Source organism: Pituophis catenifer, unplaced genomic scaffold (assembly GCF_029215685.1).
Source record: "Pituophis catenifer annectens isolate HBS135680 unplaced genomic scaffold, rPitCat1.0.hap2 SCAF_2, whole genome shotgun sequence".
Taxonomy (NCBI): domain Eukaryota; kingdom Metazoa; phylum Chordata; class Lepidosauria; order Squamata; family Colubridae; genus Pituophis; species Pituophis catenifer.
In genome coordinates, this window is record NW_027256882.1 from 28,172,499 (window position 1) to 28,189,630 (window position 17,132).

The window sequence follows — 17,132 nt, forward strand, 5'->3', positions numbered from 1 at the left end:
GTAATCATCTTTAACTTTTTTCCCCAATTATTTCCTTTTCAATATTATCTCCTTTGTTTCTCTTGCTTCTCATTCATCTTTTCTCTTTTTTTTCCCAAGCTAACCAATTCTCTGCTTCTTTATTTCCCTTAAATGCTTCCCTTACTTTTTAAAACATCTCCCTTAATGTCTCATATTCATCCTCCCAATTCTCCATATTTTCAATTTTAAAAGGCTAGGATTTTTAAGCTTATTCTTTTCATTTACATATGTGGGGGGGGATGCTTTTCAAGGAGCCACAAGGGGGCCTGAGAGCAGAGTCATTCTGACAGTGTCTTCTAAAATTGCTTGGAAGACCCATTTTTCCCTAACAATAATGGTTTGTATACTTTGGAATATATCGGGAAAAAGTACTTGCAAAACTTGGACAGAAGGAAAAGAAAGGCAGGACTGGACTCATTATCAGTAGCTAGTAGTTCATTGTTATCAGTGACTCCCACTGATTCTAAACTCATTTTAAGACTGGGATTGGTGACTACTGAAATATTCAACATTGGTCTCAGAAATCTTTGATTTAAACTATCAAATCTCTGATTTGAACTATCAAATCTTTGATTTGAACTTTGATTTGAACTATCAAATCTTTGATTTGAACTCTTATTTGAACTATGCCAAGAAAAATCGTAAAATGGGGCAAAACTCACTTAACCATAATAATTTCTAGATATTTTAAGTGTAGTGAATTCAAGTGTTGAGAATGACCCATTATTTCATCTCTTTTTCCGCACTAGGTACCACTATTTGATTTCTTTTCCTTTTATTCAAATAACAACAGAAAACCCAATACAGTTCAGTATGAATTGGCTTTCCAGTCCTTCCTTGATGCACTTTTTCACATTGGTTATCTAGTTTAAATGCCAAAGGAAAATCAATGATATATTTTTCAGACCTTTGGAGGATCACACTGTCAATTGTTCACACTGCTCAAGCAAAACTAACAGGTGTGAATTAAGTTTTAGCTAAAAAATGAAGCTTTAATTCCAGAAGTCCATTCTTTAAACTTGGACTTCTGGAATTCAAAGGCTCTGGATTAAATGGTACTCCAGACAAAAGATGGAGAAGAGTATCTTGCTTTTAGACATGATAATAGTCTAGAAAGGTGGGTTATGAGCTATTTTTACATCATCAGAAATTTAATTTATTACCTGTTAAAAATGCAAAGAGAAGGAGTACAGGGAGCAAATAAAAGACCTTCATGTTGGGGTTGGTTCTGGACAAAATCTTACTTGTGGGACAGAAACCAGCTCTCAGCCCTCCTTGTGACTTCTTGAAAAGAATCCCCCCCACACACACGCTCCACCGCCTGAGGAGGCAGGGGAGGACTGCAGGTTGATCCCAAGGGGGTCTGGGAATGGGTGTGAATTCATCCCACAGCCCTCTCCATCCCCTCCTCTGTGAAATTGCTTTCTCCCACTCGCTGGTGGTCAGCAAATTCAAAAGGAACCCCCAGCTGAGAATCACTGCTCTAGATCGGTTGATTCAGGGGATTTCTCTAGCGTTAACTAATAGTGTTAACTATCTTTGTTACAGGGATAAATTTGTATTGGAGCAGCCTGCAGACCTCCCAAAGGCTCTGCCCAACTGTTTTTGCAAAAAATGGGCCGGTTTTTCACGAAAACGGGACATGCGGGGCAAGGCTTCAGGAGGCCAAAAATGTCTGTATTCCGTGTATTTTATTGTTACTATCTTCCTTAGTGGGTCATGCAAACCGCTATTCCAAACAATGCTATTTATAGGGGGTGGGGGTGGGGGCAGTGGTCGGTTGCCCCAGTTCTATAGAACCGGTAGTAAAGCTGGCAGGAGGCCCCGCCCACCGACTCCGACATCACCAAAACGCTTCTGTGCATGTGCAGAAGAATGCGTGTATGCGTGAGCGTTCGAGCCCCACTGCAAACCGGTAGTAAAGGTAAGTAGAACCCACCCCTGGGTGGGGGGCACTGAGGATGAGTTTGTAGTACCAAGGGGGCGGTGGACTGAAAAAGTTTGGGAACCTCTGACCTAAAGTGATGAGTGTAAAGGCTTGAATTTTAAGTCCAGCTGAGAAATTAACACTTCAATTTGACCAGAAAGAATTCGCTTGATTGTTTTTGTCATCAAATATGTCATAGTATTAGATGGGAAGGAGGAAAGAAAAAATTGGAACATGTTAGTTTGATAATGGCTGTCTGGCTGGCCATCAGCAGCAGAAGTTGCTGGGTATTTATTTCTGCAGAAATTGTGCAATTCTGCAAAAATCATTTTAGGAGTGTTCTCTGCATTTTTATCATAATCAATGCTAGAAATGCCACATGCAGAGTACCAGCCTTTTTCTCCCTGGGTATCCTTGAGATTTTCCACCTCAGAATTTCCCAGGCAGCATCTCTTCGGGATAAGAGCGCTCAGGCTGTAGTTAGAGGTTGTGGGTCCTCATGGAAGGAGAAAACAAGAGGAAAGAGAAATAGTTTATCTTTTCCTAAGAATTCATTGCACCAAGCATGTCTGCTCAGGTGGTGAATGAGGCACGCAAGTGGAAGAAACCAGATGAATAACAAATATATTGGGGGAATTTGGGGCAGTGACAAAAGCAGTGTAAAATTTCAGATGCAAAGGCTACTCTGCCTTGCATGTGACCTTCATGGAGAAGAGCTGTAGGAATATTGAGTTGAGAAAAGGGATTGTGTTTTTGAGTACAGGATCTCCAGGTTCATTCACAACTCCTGTTGTGATCTCCTTCGCTTGGAGGTTCCTCCTTTGTTAGTCTTTGATGACTGGGAGGTGTGAGCAGAACCAAGGGATTGATACTTTTGTGGTTCCCCCCTTGGTAGGGAAATGTGAGGGAAAAAATTGTACAGTAGATGTTTCATTTCTAAAACAGCATTGCATAAGACTTGTGAATAGATTTTGATGGGGGGAAAGGGAAGTGTCAGCATTTCTGTAAACATTGGGACAATGTAATGCAACGCTCTCTTCCCAACACATGGAAGATCTTTCCTGTTCTTTCACTTCTCTCCCAGGACTCCTTAATTTGTTTAAAAAATTCCTTCAATTAAAGAGGAACATTATTTGTAGCAGTGAAAGTGGTATTTTAGCTATGCAGATGGATTATCCTGATTTTGCTGGGATTGGAAGACACCAAAGAATTCCAAGATCATTCATTTCACCCACAAGATTCAAAAAGACAGGTTACAATGTTTTTTAGAAGGTCACATTGCATCTGATCCCTTTGAAGGATACTCGGTGACCAGGAGCAGATCAGGACTGGCATGTGGAGAAACCAAGATGTAACTCAATGGTCTGTCTGGATAATCACTGGGGACTTTCCATGACTGAGAATAGGATACGATAGGATAGGATTGAATGGAAATGAATTCTTTATTGGCCAAGTGTGATTGGACACAAGGAATTTGTCTTTGGTGCATATGCTCTCACTGTACATAAAAAGACAAGTTTATAACCCTTAAAAATAGCACTCCCTTGGAGTATCTTGACTTGATGGGGCTGGCAGGTCCTAAAATCTTGGGAGCCACAGAAAATCAGTTTTAAACTTTTGGGATGTAGAGAGGTGTTGATCTCTATCGAGAGTCACCCCCAAAGATAGCAAATTCTGCCAAAAAAAGAAAAAGATTCTGTCAATGATTACTTCAGCTTCAACCACAACAATACCTGAGGAAATAAGAGATACAAACTCAAGGTAAACTGCTCCAAATTCAATTGCAGAAAATACGACTTCAGCAACAGAGTGGTCAATGCCTGGAATGCACTAGCAGACTCTCTGGTTTCTTCCCCAAACCCCCAAAACTTTAACCTTAGACTGTCTACTGTTGACCTCACCCCATTCCTAAGAGGTCTGTAAGGCATAAGTGCACCATCGCTCCTGTCCTCATGTCCCTTTTTACTCTTATTCTTTTCATGTATTCCAATTATGTTTATGCTTTTATATGTTTTCTTATATATGCTTGACAAATAAAATAAAATAAAATAAAAATGTCATGAACTTTCAGGGCTGAGTAGGTAGCTAATTTCGTAAGCTTAGAGGTATCAAATTTCACTCTTGTTTGGGTCAGTTGCCAGAAGTCAAAAATGACGGTAGCATTTAATCAGTGAAAACCTCCTGCAACCGCCTTAGATAAGAGAGGGGACAAGCGTGTTTTTCTGCCTGTCTGGAGATGGCGCTCAAACAGGCAACACCTGTGGCTAGAAAGCGGACAGTACAGCAGGCGGCATCTGTGGTTGTGTTTAAGGAGTTAAAATCATCAAGTACTGCATTGCTAGAAAGGCTGGGAGGAGACGAGACGCGCAGAGGAACTTCCTCTTCCGGATGGCTGATGGGAGGAAGTTGGTGTGCAGAGCGGCTTTTGTGCTGTTTCCATGGTGGAAGCAGCAGCTGCCAGGTGAGTGGAGGGCTGCAGGTGGGAGGAGAGTCCGGGAGCAACTTGGGCTGGAAGCGGAGAAGCAACTGGGCTGGAGCCTCTCAGCTGCTGCTGCTGCAGGTTCCTTCCCTCCCCAAATGGAAGCCCACTGGTGCTGCAGGCTGGGAAACTGGGGGCTGCAATTTCTGCTGGTGGGAAGCTTGAAAAAGTCTCCTTCGAATGCAGGTTGAGTCTTTGGGGCTGGTTTCCCTCCAGAGGGAGCTCCGTTACTGGAGGTTTGGAAGAGAGCTGGAAGAAACCTTGGAGGTCTTAATGACATCTCAGACAAATGGCTGTCCCGTCGGTTTAAAAGCCACCAGCAATGGAGCCCCCACAACCTCTGGAGGGAAGCCATTCCCGAAGAATCAACCTTCACTCAAAAGAGACTTTTTCAGTCTTCCAGGCAGCAGAAAATTGCAGCCATTCCGTTCCACTGGCTAATTGTTCTCACTGATGGGATTTTTCCTTAATTCCAAGTGTTTTTCTCTCCTTGATTAGTTTCCATGCATTGCTTCTTGTCTTGTCCTTCTGGTGCTTTGGAAAAGAAGTTGACCCTTCAAGTATTGGAACACTGCTATCATGTCACCCCTAGTCCTTCCTTTCACTAGACGATTCATTCCCAATTACTGCAACCCACTAATTATCCCTACTGCTCTTCTCTGCGCTCTTTATAGAGTCTGGACGCCTGTTTTATATTGTGGTGATGAAAAGTGGTTGCAGTAATCCAAGCGTGATCTTAATCAAAGCATTATCAATTGGTACTAATACTTCATGTGATCTCGATTCTATCCCTCTGTTTACGCAGCCAGAGTTTCTCAGGCTTCTTGAGTTGTTTTCCCGTTTAAGATTTTCATCCATGGAATCCTTCCCAAGTTGTCTCTTGGTTTGTTAAAATCAGCTGCTTTAAAGTCTAAGACATTAGTTTGATTTTGCTCTATTGCTTGTGTCTGCGTTATATTGAATTCCAGTATGACATGGTCACTCTTCCCCCAATTTACCTGCAACTTCAAACCTCCCCCCCCCCCTTATAATTTCCTCTCTGCTAGTAAAAATTTAGATCACTATAGTTCCCTTTTCTACCTTTTCGATGACAAATTGTCATCTAGATTCATTAGGAACCTTTTAAGACAGGGGTGAGAAACTGGCAGCCCATGGGCTGGATGCGTTACATGCAGGACACACCCATCCCAGCTCCATAAATGGGTAGAATGTCACAAAATGTCACGTGACGGCAACATGACATGGCAAGTTTGACATCGTGCTTTAAGACAAGATTGGCCAGCCATTTGTCTGGAATGTTATAGGGTATCCTGCCTGAGAAGGAGATTGGACTAGAAGACCTCCAAGGTCTCTTCCGACTCATAACCTATTCTGTTACGGGCTTGCTATTCTCTTGGCAACCAAATTGCAGTGATTATGCCACTAGTTTTTTTCTAGGGTTTATGTTTTTTAACTTCCAGGTCTTGCCAAAAGCACGATATTTCCTATTGGTGCCGCATCCGGGTATTAACCAGGTTCAACTGGCTTTACCGTATTTTTTGGACTACAAGACGCACCTGACTAAATGACACAACTAAAATTAGAAGAGGAAAACAACCAAAAAAAGTTTTTGGCCTACCTTTTTTCGGGCCTTTTCCAATCTTTTTTTGGCCTGTTTCTGGGGCTGTTTTCGGCTATTTTGGGTGCTTTTTTCAGCTCATTTTTTAGGCTTTTTTTGGTCCATTTTTGAGGCTTTTTTCCCCCATTTATTTCCTCAGTTAAAGCCCCACATCTCTAAATTTAGCTCAGAAGGTTTGACATTAACCATTTTGCGACATTTTGTCAGGCTGAAAACTCATGGAGCTTCCACGTATATTCATTTGTAGGTGTTTGTATCTGTATTTCTTTCTATATGCATATATCTGCAATTATATAATCTATCCTCAGTACATCCAGATATATTTCAGGATAACCCTTTGCAGTGCCAAGAATTTATGATTGACCCAAGTCAACAACATAATTTCATGGTTGAATAGATATCTTGGTACTCTTCCATGTGTCAAATGAATCATTATTAATATAAGAGATTATTCTAGCATTGTGGCATGTTTGCTTTTTCGTTGTAATGTATACTTTTTTTTACATCTGCAACCATTTTATACATAATTAAAGTTACACTTTTGTTTGAAACTTATAGATAAAGTGGATGACAATAAGAGAACTTTGGACAACTCAGAATAACAAGCAACGTTGAACAGGAAATAAAAGCCATATATTTTGAGCCAGAAATCAAAATATATTCAATTTCCTTCAGAAAACCACATAATTCTCCTTCTCCAGCAGCTAATAGACAAAAGAGAGAAAATTAACATGAGATTTTGAGCTGGAAAAAGTAGAGGATACAAAACTCAAGAATACATTGCATGAAATTATTATTTCACTCAGAAAAAGATGGAAATACCTGGAAGTTAGGGGAAAGGAAAAGGTCTTATTGGGCAGGGCACATAGGACAGACAATGATACAGGCCTTGCTCTGGGAAGAAGCAAATGGCTTTAATCAAAGCACCTCTAAACAAGAGATCACACATATTTTTGACCTCAAGAATATCAGTTGTGGAAAAACTCCATAGATCTGCCTATTGTAGAAAAAGCATAGATTGCAAATCATAGCTGATTAAACAAGAAGATCCCAACTGTAGAAAAGCCATACAAATTATCTGAATATGCCAAAAAGTTTGGTCAGAACAGCTTCCTTGTGTTTCATGGAACGACTCACACAGGAGAGAAGCCATACGAGTGCTCCCTACGTGAATACTTTAGTGAGCACGGCAACATGGTGATACATCACAGGACACCCATCACATAAGAATGTCCAAATTGTGTGAAAGTTTCATTGGAAATTACCACCTCATGAGACAACAAAGGACTCATACAGGAGAGAAACCCTTTGAATGTCCTGACTGTGGGAAAAGTTTCAGTCAGAATTCTAAGCTGGTTCAACACCAGAGGACTCACACAGGAGAGAAACCCTTTGAATGTTCTGATTGTGGGAAAAGTTTCAATAAAAATTCCAACCTGGTGAAACACCAGAGAATTCACACAGGTGAAAAACCATTTGAATGTCTTGATTGTAGGAAACGTTTCAGTCATAAATTCAGCCTGGTGACACATCAGAGGACTCACACAGGAGAGAAACCATTTGAATGTCCTAATTGTGGGAAAAGTTTCACTCGCAATTTCAGCCTGGTGATACACCAGAGGACTCACACAGGAGAGAATCCATTTGAATGTCCTGATTGTGGGAAAAGATTCAGTAACAATTCCAATCTGGTGACACACCAGAAGACACACACAGGAGAGAAACCATTTGAATGTCCTGATTGTGGGAAAAGGTTCAGTTACAATTACAGCCTGGTGACACACCAAAGGACTCATACAGGAGATAAACCATTTGAATGTCCTGATTGTGGGAAAAGTTTCAGTCACAATTCCAGCCTGGTGATACACCAGAGGACTCACACAGGAGAGAAACCATTTGAATGTCCTGATTGTGAGAAAAGGTTCAGTAACAATTCCAATCTGGTGTCACACCAGAAGACTCACACAGGAGAGAAACCATTTGAATGTCCTGATTGTGGGAAAAGTTTCAGTCACAATTCCAGCCTGGTGACACACCAGAGGACTCACACAGGAGAGAAACCATTTGAATGTCCTGATTGTGGGAAAGGTTTCAGTGACAATTCCAATCTGGTGATACACCAGAGGAGTCACACAGGAGAGAAACCATTTGAATGTCCTGATTGTGGGAAAAATTTCAGTCACAATTCCAGCCTGGTGACACACCAGAGGACTCACACAGGAGAGAAACCATTTGAATGTCCTGATTGTGAGAAAAGTTTCAGTCACAATTCCAGCCTGCTGAAACACCAGAAGACTCACACAGGAGAGAAACCATTTGAATGTTCTGATTGTGGGAAAAGTTTCAGTCAAAGTTCCAGCCTGGTGACACACCAGAAGACACACACAGGAGAGAAACCATTTGAATGTCCTGATTGTGAGAAAAGTTTCAGTCACAATTCCAGCCTGGTGAAACACCAGAAGACTCACACAGGAGAGAAACCATTTGAATGTCCTGATTGTGGGAAAAGTTTCCTTTGGAATTCTGAGCTGGCGAGACACCAGAGGACTCACACAGGAGGGAAACCATACGAGTGCCCAGACTGTGGGAAAGATTTCAGTACTAAGACTAGCCTTTTAAATCATGTGCTTATACACACGGGAGAATCCATTTAAGTGCCCCAAGAGTGGACGGTCCTTCAGGAAACATTCCAACCTTATTGCACACAAGAAAATGCACATGGATTTTCCAAAGTGATGAGTGATGACCTAAAGCAGTGGTTCCCAAAGTGGGCGGTACCAAAGTGGGGGGCAGTGGGATGACTTGGGGGGCAGTAAGAGGCATGGGGAGTGGCAGGGGAGTGCTAGAGGCAAAAGGGGGCGGCAGGGGGGTGCTAAGTGGCAAGGAGGGTGGCGGAGGGTGGCCCCCCCTTTTGCCTGTACCTCCTTGCAAGCTAACAGCAAGAAAAAACAGCTCCTTTCAGATTCAGCATAGGCTAATTAGCCTATTAGTTCATTAGATTGGCCTCCCAACTCTCCCAGCTGTTTTGTGCAGGATTCTGCTGCTTGCTGCAAAGAGTGTTGGAGCAGATTTTTTTCCCCTTGTGCTAATCAAGCTATGCTGAAAATGAAACTGAAAGTAAAGAAGGCTGTTTGCTGTTTGCTGCAAGGAAAAATAGGTAGAGGCAGAGGGAGATTTCTTTTTCTTCTTTTTCCTCACTAAAAAAGGAGGTGCAAACAATGGAAAATTTAGGGCAAAAGAGAGTTCAAGATTTTAAAACACAAAGGAAAAGCAGAAAGAAAAAGACAAAAATAAAAATGGGAAGAGAGAAAAAGAAAAAGAAAGGAAAGAGATGTTATACATATTTAGAATTGAAATATGAATAGTAGTAAGAAATAAATGGGAAATCATGATTGTAAAAATGAAATGAATAATAATTGGAATATTTGTCTTTGTATTTTTTAAATCTAGACAATGATAAGTTTTTCTTTTTTTTCTTTTTTTTAGAAATATGAATAAGTATAAACTGTAACAATTGAAATATCTTTAATGATATATGTTGGTGAAAGTAAAAAAGGATTAAGTCGTAGCTTGGATAACATTGTTCTATTTTTCATTTAACAGCATTTTCACATATAATTTCTACAACTAGCATCCTTCTCTTTATTAACAAATTAACGTTTTAACTGACTCTTAACCATTTCCTCTTAGTCTCTCCACAGTTCTCTTTCTTGATGTTTTCCTCCCTTTCTCCCATTTCTTTACCTTCTTCTTTTTCCTGTTTTTATATCTCCTCTTCAGCCTTTTTCCTTTAATTTTAACTCTATTACTTTTCATTCTCAATCTTACCCCATTTATTTCTCTTTTCTTCATATTTCAGATGTATTTTCTCATATCCATTTTTATTCTATCACTATTTTTTAAAAAAAAATAGTCTTTATTTACATTTTCCATTAAAAAGAGAACACACAAAAAAAAAAAAACACACCATATAAATAACATACAAGACAACGTAAGAAATAACAAACATATCTGCAAGTACATTATATTCCGAAGGAGACAGAATGACTTATCTCTCTTTATACATCAATTAGGTCTATCCGACCTCACTTTGTTAATATAATATAGGTTTCTCAAGAAATACTTTTCCTCTTTTCAATTGGGTTGAATCTTTCTCTTCGCTAACCAAGTATAAAATTTTTCCCAGGATAAACATGTTTGAGTTAGATCATTCTCTCTTAATTTTTTAGTCAATTTATCTGCTTCTGCACATTCCAAAATCTTTTTTATAGTTGCTTCCTCCGATGGGATATTTTTGTTTTTCCAAAATTGTGCGTATATCAATCTCACCACTGTGATAATGTGTAGAGCTAAATACCATAAATCTTTTTTTATATTATCCGGTTTGGAGCCAAGCAAGCATGTCTCTGGTACCCAATCCATCTTTTGGTTTACAATCTCATTAAGCCATTTTTTAATTCTTCCCCAAAACTTAACTGCTTCCGGGCATGTCCACCATTGATGATAGTAACTACCTCTCTCCTGCCCACATTTCCAGCATTCCGCTGATTGTCCAGTGAACATTTAGCCAATCTATCGGGGGAGAGGTGCCACCTGTATATCATCTTATAGATATTCTCTTTATATGCCGTGGATACCACTGATTTCATATTCTCACCCCAAATCCCTTGCCATTTGTCTAAATGAATTGGGTAACCAAAATTTTTTGCCCAGGCGATCATTGTATCTTTGATTACTTCCTCTCCTATCTCTAATCTCATTAATAATTTGTAACTTTTTGCAATCATGCCTTTTTCTTGTCCCATCAAAATTTTGTCTAATTCTTGTAAGTCCAGATGTATGCCTTTCCCATCTCTATCTTTCTTAAATTTAGATTGAATCTGTAAGTAAGTCCACCAGTCCACTTGTATTCCTAAAGAATTCAATTCCTGTTTAGATTTTAAATTTCCCTGTGCATTCAATAACTCCTTATATATTAATTTCTTTGTCGGATTGTAGATTTTGGGATATGTCAGTGCTTCCACCGGTGATATCCAGCACGGTGTTTTAATACAGTATTTTTTGCTAATCTTTTCCCAGTTTCTAATTAGGATATTTCTTATATAATGTCTAGTAAACCATTTACTTTGTGGGTTACTGTCTCGCCAGAGGGCCGCGTGCCAACCCTGTTGTAGATCATAACCTTCTAATTTGAGAAGACGATTGTTACCCAAGGTAATCCATTCTTTTACCCATACTAACAAAGCTGCTGAATAATAATTCTCCCAACAGGGTAAGCCCAGGCTCCCTCTTTCTTTTATCTCCTGCATCATCTTTCTTTTAATCCGAGGCTTTTTCCCCTGCCAAACAAATTTAGTTATTATCTGATTTAATTCCATAAAATTTTTTTTGGATAGGTTCACTAAAGCCGTTTGAAATAAGAAATTAAATTTCGGTAGAATATAGGATTTAACTGTTGCTACTCGTCCCAGAAGTGAAAGTTGAATTTTACCCCATTTATCTAAATCTTTTCTTATTTGAATTAATAATTTATTATAGTTGTCTTCTTGTATACTCGAGCACCTGCCAGATAACCAAATTCCCAGGTATTTAACTTTGTTAACTACTTTCAATTCATTTGTATTCTATCACTATTGAACCCAGTGTGATCATCTTTATCTTTTTTTCCCAATTATTTCCTTTTCAATATTGTCTTGCTTCTCATTCATCTTTTCTCTTTTTTTTTTTTTTTTTGCAAGCTAACCAATTCTCTGCTTCTTTATTTCCCTTAAATGCCTCCCTTACTTTTTGAAACATCTCCCTTAGTTCTCCATATTTTCAATTTTAAAAGGCTAGGATTTTTAAGCTTATTCTTTTCATTTACATATGTGGGGGTGGGATGCTTTTCAAGGAGCCACAAGGGGGGCTGAGAGAAGAGTCATTCTGACAGTGTCTTTTAAAATTGTTTGGAAGACCCATTTTTTCCCTAACAATAATGGTTTGTATACTTTGGAATAAAACATATACCTGGAAAAAGTACTTGCAAAACTGGGACAGAAGGAAAAGAAAGGCTAGTAGTTTATTGTTATCAGTGACTCCCACTGATTTTAAACTCATTTTAAGACTGGGATTGGTGACTACTGAAATATTCAACATTGGTCTCAGAAATCTTTGATTTGAACTTTGATTTGAACTATCAAATCTTTGATTTGAACTTTGATTTGAACTATGGCAAGAAAAATTGTAAAATGGGGCAAAACTCACTTAACCATAATAATTTCTAGATATTTTATGTGTAGAGAATTCAAGTGTTGAGAATGACCCATCATTTCATCTCTTTTTCCGCACTAGGTACCACTATTTGATTTCTTTTCCTTTTATTCAAATAACAACAGAAAACCCAATACAGTTCAGTATGAATTGGCTTTCCAGTCCTTCCTTGATGCACTTTTTCACATTGGTTATCTAGTTTAAATGTCAAAGGAAAATCAATGATATATTTTTCAGACCTTTGGAGGATCACACTGTCAATTGTTCACACTGCTCAAGCAAAACTAACAGGTGTGAATTAAGTTTTAGCTAAAAAATGGAGCTTTAATTCCAGAAGTCCATTTTTTAAACTTGGACTTCTGGAATTAAAAGGCTCTGGATTAAATGGTACTCCAGACAAAAGATGGAGAAGAGTATCTTGCTTTTAGACATGATAATAGCTGTCTAGAAAGGTGAGTTATGAGCTATTTTGACAACATCAGAAATTTAATTTATTACCTGTTAAAAATGCAAAGAGAAGGAGTACAAGGAGCAAATAAAAGACCTTCATGTTGGGGTTGGTTCTGGACCAAATCTTACTTGTGGGGCAGAAACCAGCTCTCAGCCCTCCTTGTGACTTCTTGAAAAGAATCTCCCCCCACACGCTCCACCGCCTGAGGAGGCAGGGGAGGGCTGCAGGTTGATCCCAAGAGGGTCTGGGAATGGGTGTGAATTCATCCCACAGCCCTCTCCATCCCCTCCTCTGTGAAATTGCTTTCTCCCACTCACTGTTGGTCAGCAAATTCAAAAGGAACCCCAGCTGGGAATCACTGCTCTAGATTGGTTGATTCAGGGGATTTCTCTAGCGTTAACTAATAGTGTTAGCTATTTTTGTTACAGGGATAAATTTGTATTGGAGCAGCCTGCAGACCTCCCAAAGGCTCTGCGCACCCTGTTTTTGCAAAAAACGGGCCGGTTTTTCACAAAAACGGGACATGCGGGGCAAGGCTTCAGGAGGCCAAATATGGCTGTATTCCATGTATTTTACTGTTACTGACTTCCTTAGTGGGTCGTGCAAACCGCTATTCCGAACAATGCTATTTATAGGGGGTGGGGGTGGGGCCAGTGGTGGGTTGCCCCAGTTCTATAGAACTGGTAGTAAAGCTGGCAGGAGGCCCCGCCCACTGACCCCGACATAACCAAAACGCTTCTGTGCATGTGCAGAAGAGTGCGTGCATGCGTGAGCGAAGTGAGCTCACCCGGCTCCACTGCAAACCGGTAGTAAAGGTAAGTAGAAACCACCCCTGGGTGGGGGGCACTGAGGATGAGTTTGTAGTACCAAGGGGGCGGTGGACTGAAAAAGTTTGGGAACCTCTGACCTAAAGTGATAAGTGTAAAGGCTTGAATTTTAAGTCCAGCTGAGAAATTAACTCTTCAATTTGACCAGAAAGAATTTGCTTGATTGTTTTTGTCATCAAGTATGTCATAGTATTAGATGGGAAGGAGGAAAGAAAAAATTGGAACATGTTAGTTTGATAATGGCTGTCTGGCTGGCCATCAGCAGCAGAAGTTGCTGGGTATTTATTTCTGCAGAAATTGTGCAATTCTGCAAAAATAATTTTAGGAGGGTTCTCTGCATTTTTATCATAATCAATGCTAGAAATGCCACATGCAGAGAACCAGCCTTTCTCTCCCTGGGTATCCTCGAGATTTTCCACCCCAGAATTTCCCAGGCAGCATCTCTTCGGGATAAGAGCGCTCAGGCTGTAGTTAGAGGTTGTGGGTCCTCATGGAAGAAGAAAACAAGAGGAAAGAGAAATAGTTTATCTTTTCCTAACAATTCATTGCACCAAGCATGTCTGCTCAGGTGGTGAATGAGGCACGCAAGTGGAAGAAACCACATGAATAGCAAATATATTGGGGGAGTTTGGAGCAGTGACAAAAGCAGTGTAAAATTTCAGACGCAAAGGTTACTCTGCTTTGCATGTGACCTTGATGGAGAAGAGCTGTAGGAATATTGAGTTGAGAAAAGGGATTGCGTTTTTGAGTACAGGATCTCCAGGTTCATTCGCAACTCCTGTTGTGATCTCCTTCGCTTGGAGGTTCCTCCTTGTTAGTCTTTGATGGCTGGGAGGTGTGAGCAGAACCAAGGGATTTTTACTTTTGTGGTTCCCCCCTTAGTAGGGAAATGTGAGGAAAAAACACAACAAATGGGAGACCTTTCCTGTTCTTTCATTTCTCTCCCAGGACTCCTTAATTTGTTCAAAAAATTCCTTTAGTTAATGGGGAACATTATTTGTAGCAGTGAAAGTGATATGTTAGCTATGCAGATGGATTATCCTGATTTTGCTGGGATTGGAAGACACCAAAGAATTCCAAGATCATTCATTTCACCCACAAGATTCAAAAAGACAGGTTACAATGTTTTTTAGTAGGTCACATTGCATCTGATCCCTTTGAAGTATACTCGGTGACCAGGAGCAGATCAGGACTGCATGTGGAGAAACCAAGATATAACTCAATGGTCTGTCTGGATAATCACTGGGGACTTTCCATGACTGAGAATAGGGTAAATCACTATAAAATGCTCCATAGATGGTACCTAGCGCCAGCTGGATTAGCGAAAATATTTCCTAGCGCTTCAGCAACTTGCTGGAAATGTGGAAAGGAGGTCGGCACCTTCTATCATATGTGGTGGTCCTGCCCAGAGACAAAAAGGTTTTGGTCTAGAATTCAAAATTGGTTACGAGAAATAGTCGAAGAAGAATTAGACTTATCCCCTGAAATTTTTCTATTGGGAATGATCAGAGATGGACTCACCAAAGATAAAATCCATCTCGTAATTCATATTACAAAGCGGCCAGATTAGTTTTCGCGAAGTATTGGAAAGATAAAGTAATCCCTCCAGAGGAAATACTAATAAACAAAATCTTAGAATGTGCAGAAATGTCAAAATTAATGAGCGATTCTTTTTTTTTTAATTGAAAAAGTTTTTCAAATACAGATTTCCCCCCCTCCTCCCTAACCCCCCTCCCCTCCCCTCCCCCCATGGCTTCTCCAAGATAAAATCCAAATTGATATAACATTATATAATACTTTACCACCCTTTTACACCACCCCCTATGTGCTAACCATTTCTTTCTAACATTATTATTATATCCCCCCTATACTATACATTTCAAAGCAACATTCAGCTATAAAACTATATAATAAATCCTAATTTAGCATTTATTCAACTCATAATCTACCTATTTCCTCCATCCCCACACATATATCTCTTAATTCAAATCTTTTAAGTATATTAATATCTGAACATAACATCCCTTTTCCTAAACTAAACAATCAGTAACCTAACCTATCTCCACCCACTTTCCTACAGGTCTACCATACATAATATTTTTAATATCTTTGTTCTTCTGCCCGCACCAATAAAAGATATTTCCATATATAAATAAAATCCTCAAATGACTTTAAATTTGTAATCCATATAGTATCTTCTATAATGTCTTTCAACTAGATTATTAATTCCATCGCCCTTGTTAGGGTAACATCGAGTTCTGCTTCCAACAGTATTCAGTATCTTCAATTACCATCTGCCCCCATCAATAATAAATCTTTCTGTATATAAAAAACCACCCGAGTGACTTTATATTTATATTCCATGTAGTATCTTCTGTAGTGTCTTTTGTCTAGATTATTAATTCCAACCACCACGTTAGGGTAACAACCAGATCTTCTGCATGCCCCAATTCCATAGTTCTCTTGCCTTATAACTCAACATATACGTAATCCATTTTTCAAAGAGTCCAAAATAGAAAGTTCCAATCCGCTCAATCAAAGGCCATCTTCCACATCCCAAAACACCAGCACTGCAGAGATCTGTTATTCTTCTCAAAATAATGTAAGTCTGTAATTTGCCTCAGTTATATTTTCATGTATCAGCCTTCTATAAATCCCGCTTATTATATTTAATCGTCTCTTAAGCAACTGGCATTAATCTGTTGGCTAAAAAAGAAAAAAAAATTGTTTAGTTTAAAATTTTTTAGTTTTGTAGGACCTGCTTCTTCTTTTCTTAACTTGTTGTGGTTTAGATCTCCATCCTGGTTGCCTTCCTAGGACTTGTATATCAGCTGATTGAGTTACATGCTGGTCTGTAACTTGATAACACATCAAATCGAGGTCCAAAGCCGCCTCTCTTATATTTATAGGTAATCCAGCTATAGCCTCTGAAGGAGAATCCAAAAGCGGCTCATCCAAAAAGCCCTCTGTAACTTGTTGTTTTTCCATTACCTCCATCTCCATCTGCTTATCCTGAGTTTCAATTTCTTGTTCATTTTGCTTTTCTTTATCCCCCTCCTGTGTTCCTGACACTGGTGACATACGTGGAGATGTTGGGCCCATTTTAAAAACCTTGTAGTAAAATTCTTCCGCTTTTTCAACAGTATTTAGTTGATATCTTTCTCCTTGATATCTCAATATTATACCAACTGGAGCATCCCACCTAAATGGGATGTTTTGTTTCTTTAGCTCAGTCACCAAAAATCCAAAGTCCTTTCTATCTTTTAACATCTTGGACGGCAGCTCTTTATATATCCAAATCTTCCTTCCATTCATTTCTGGAGTGGAGTTAAAAGACTTTTGCACAATATCATTTCTTATTCCTTTATCAGTAAAGTAAATCACCACATCTCTGGGCAACTGCCTTTGCTTTGCCACCCAAGAATTTACTCTGTAGGCCTTATCAATCTTACAGAATACCTCTTCAGGACTAACCTTTAAAATCACAGCCAGAACTTCAGCAGACATCTTTCTCAAGTCCTCTCTGTTATTTTCCTGTATTCCCCTCATTCTGATCGCAA

At 39.5% G+C, this 17,132-nt stretch overlaps 1 pseudogene; it reads left to right on the top strand.

Annotated features, from left to right (window-relative positions):
* The window catches only part of LOC139310041 (zinc finger protein 850-like), a 42,618-nt pseudogene that overhangs the window by 13,918 nt on the left and 11,568 nt on the right, over positions 1 to 17,132 (top strand).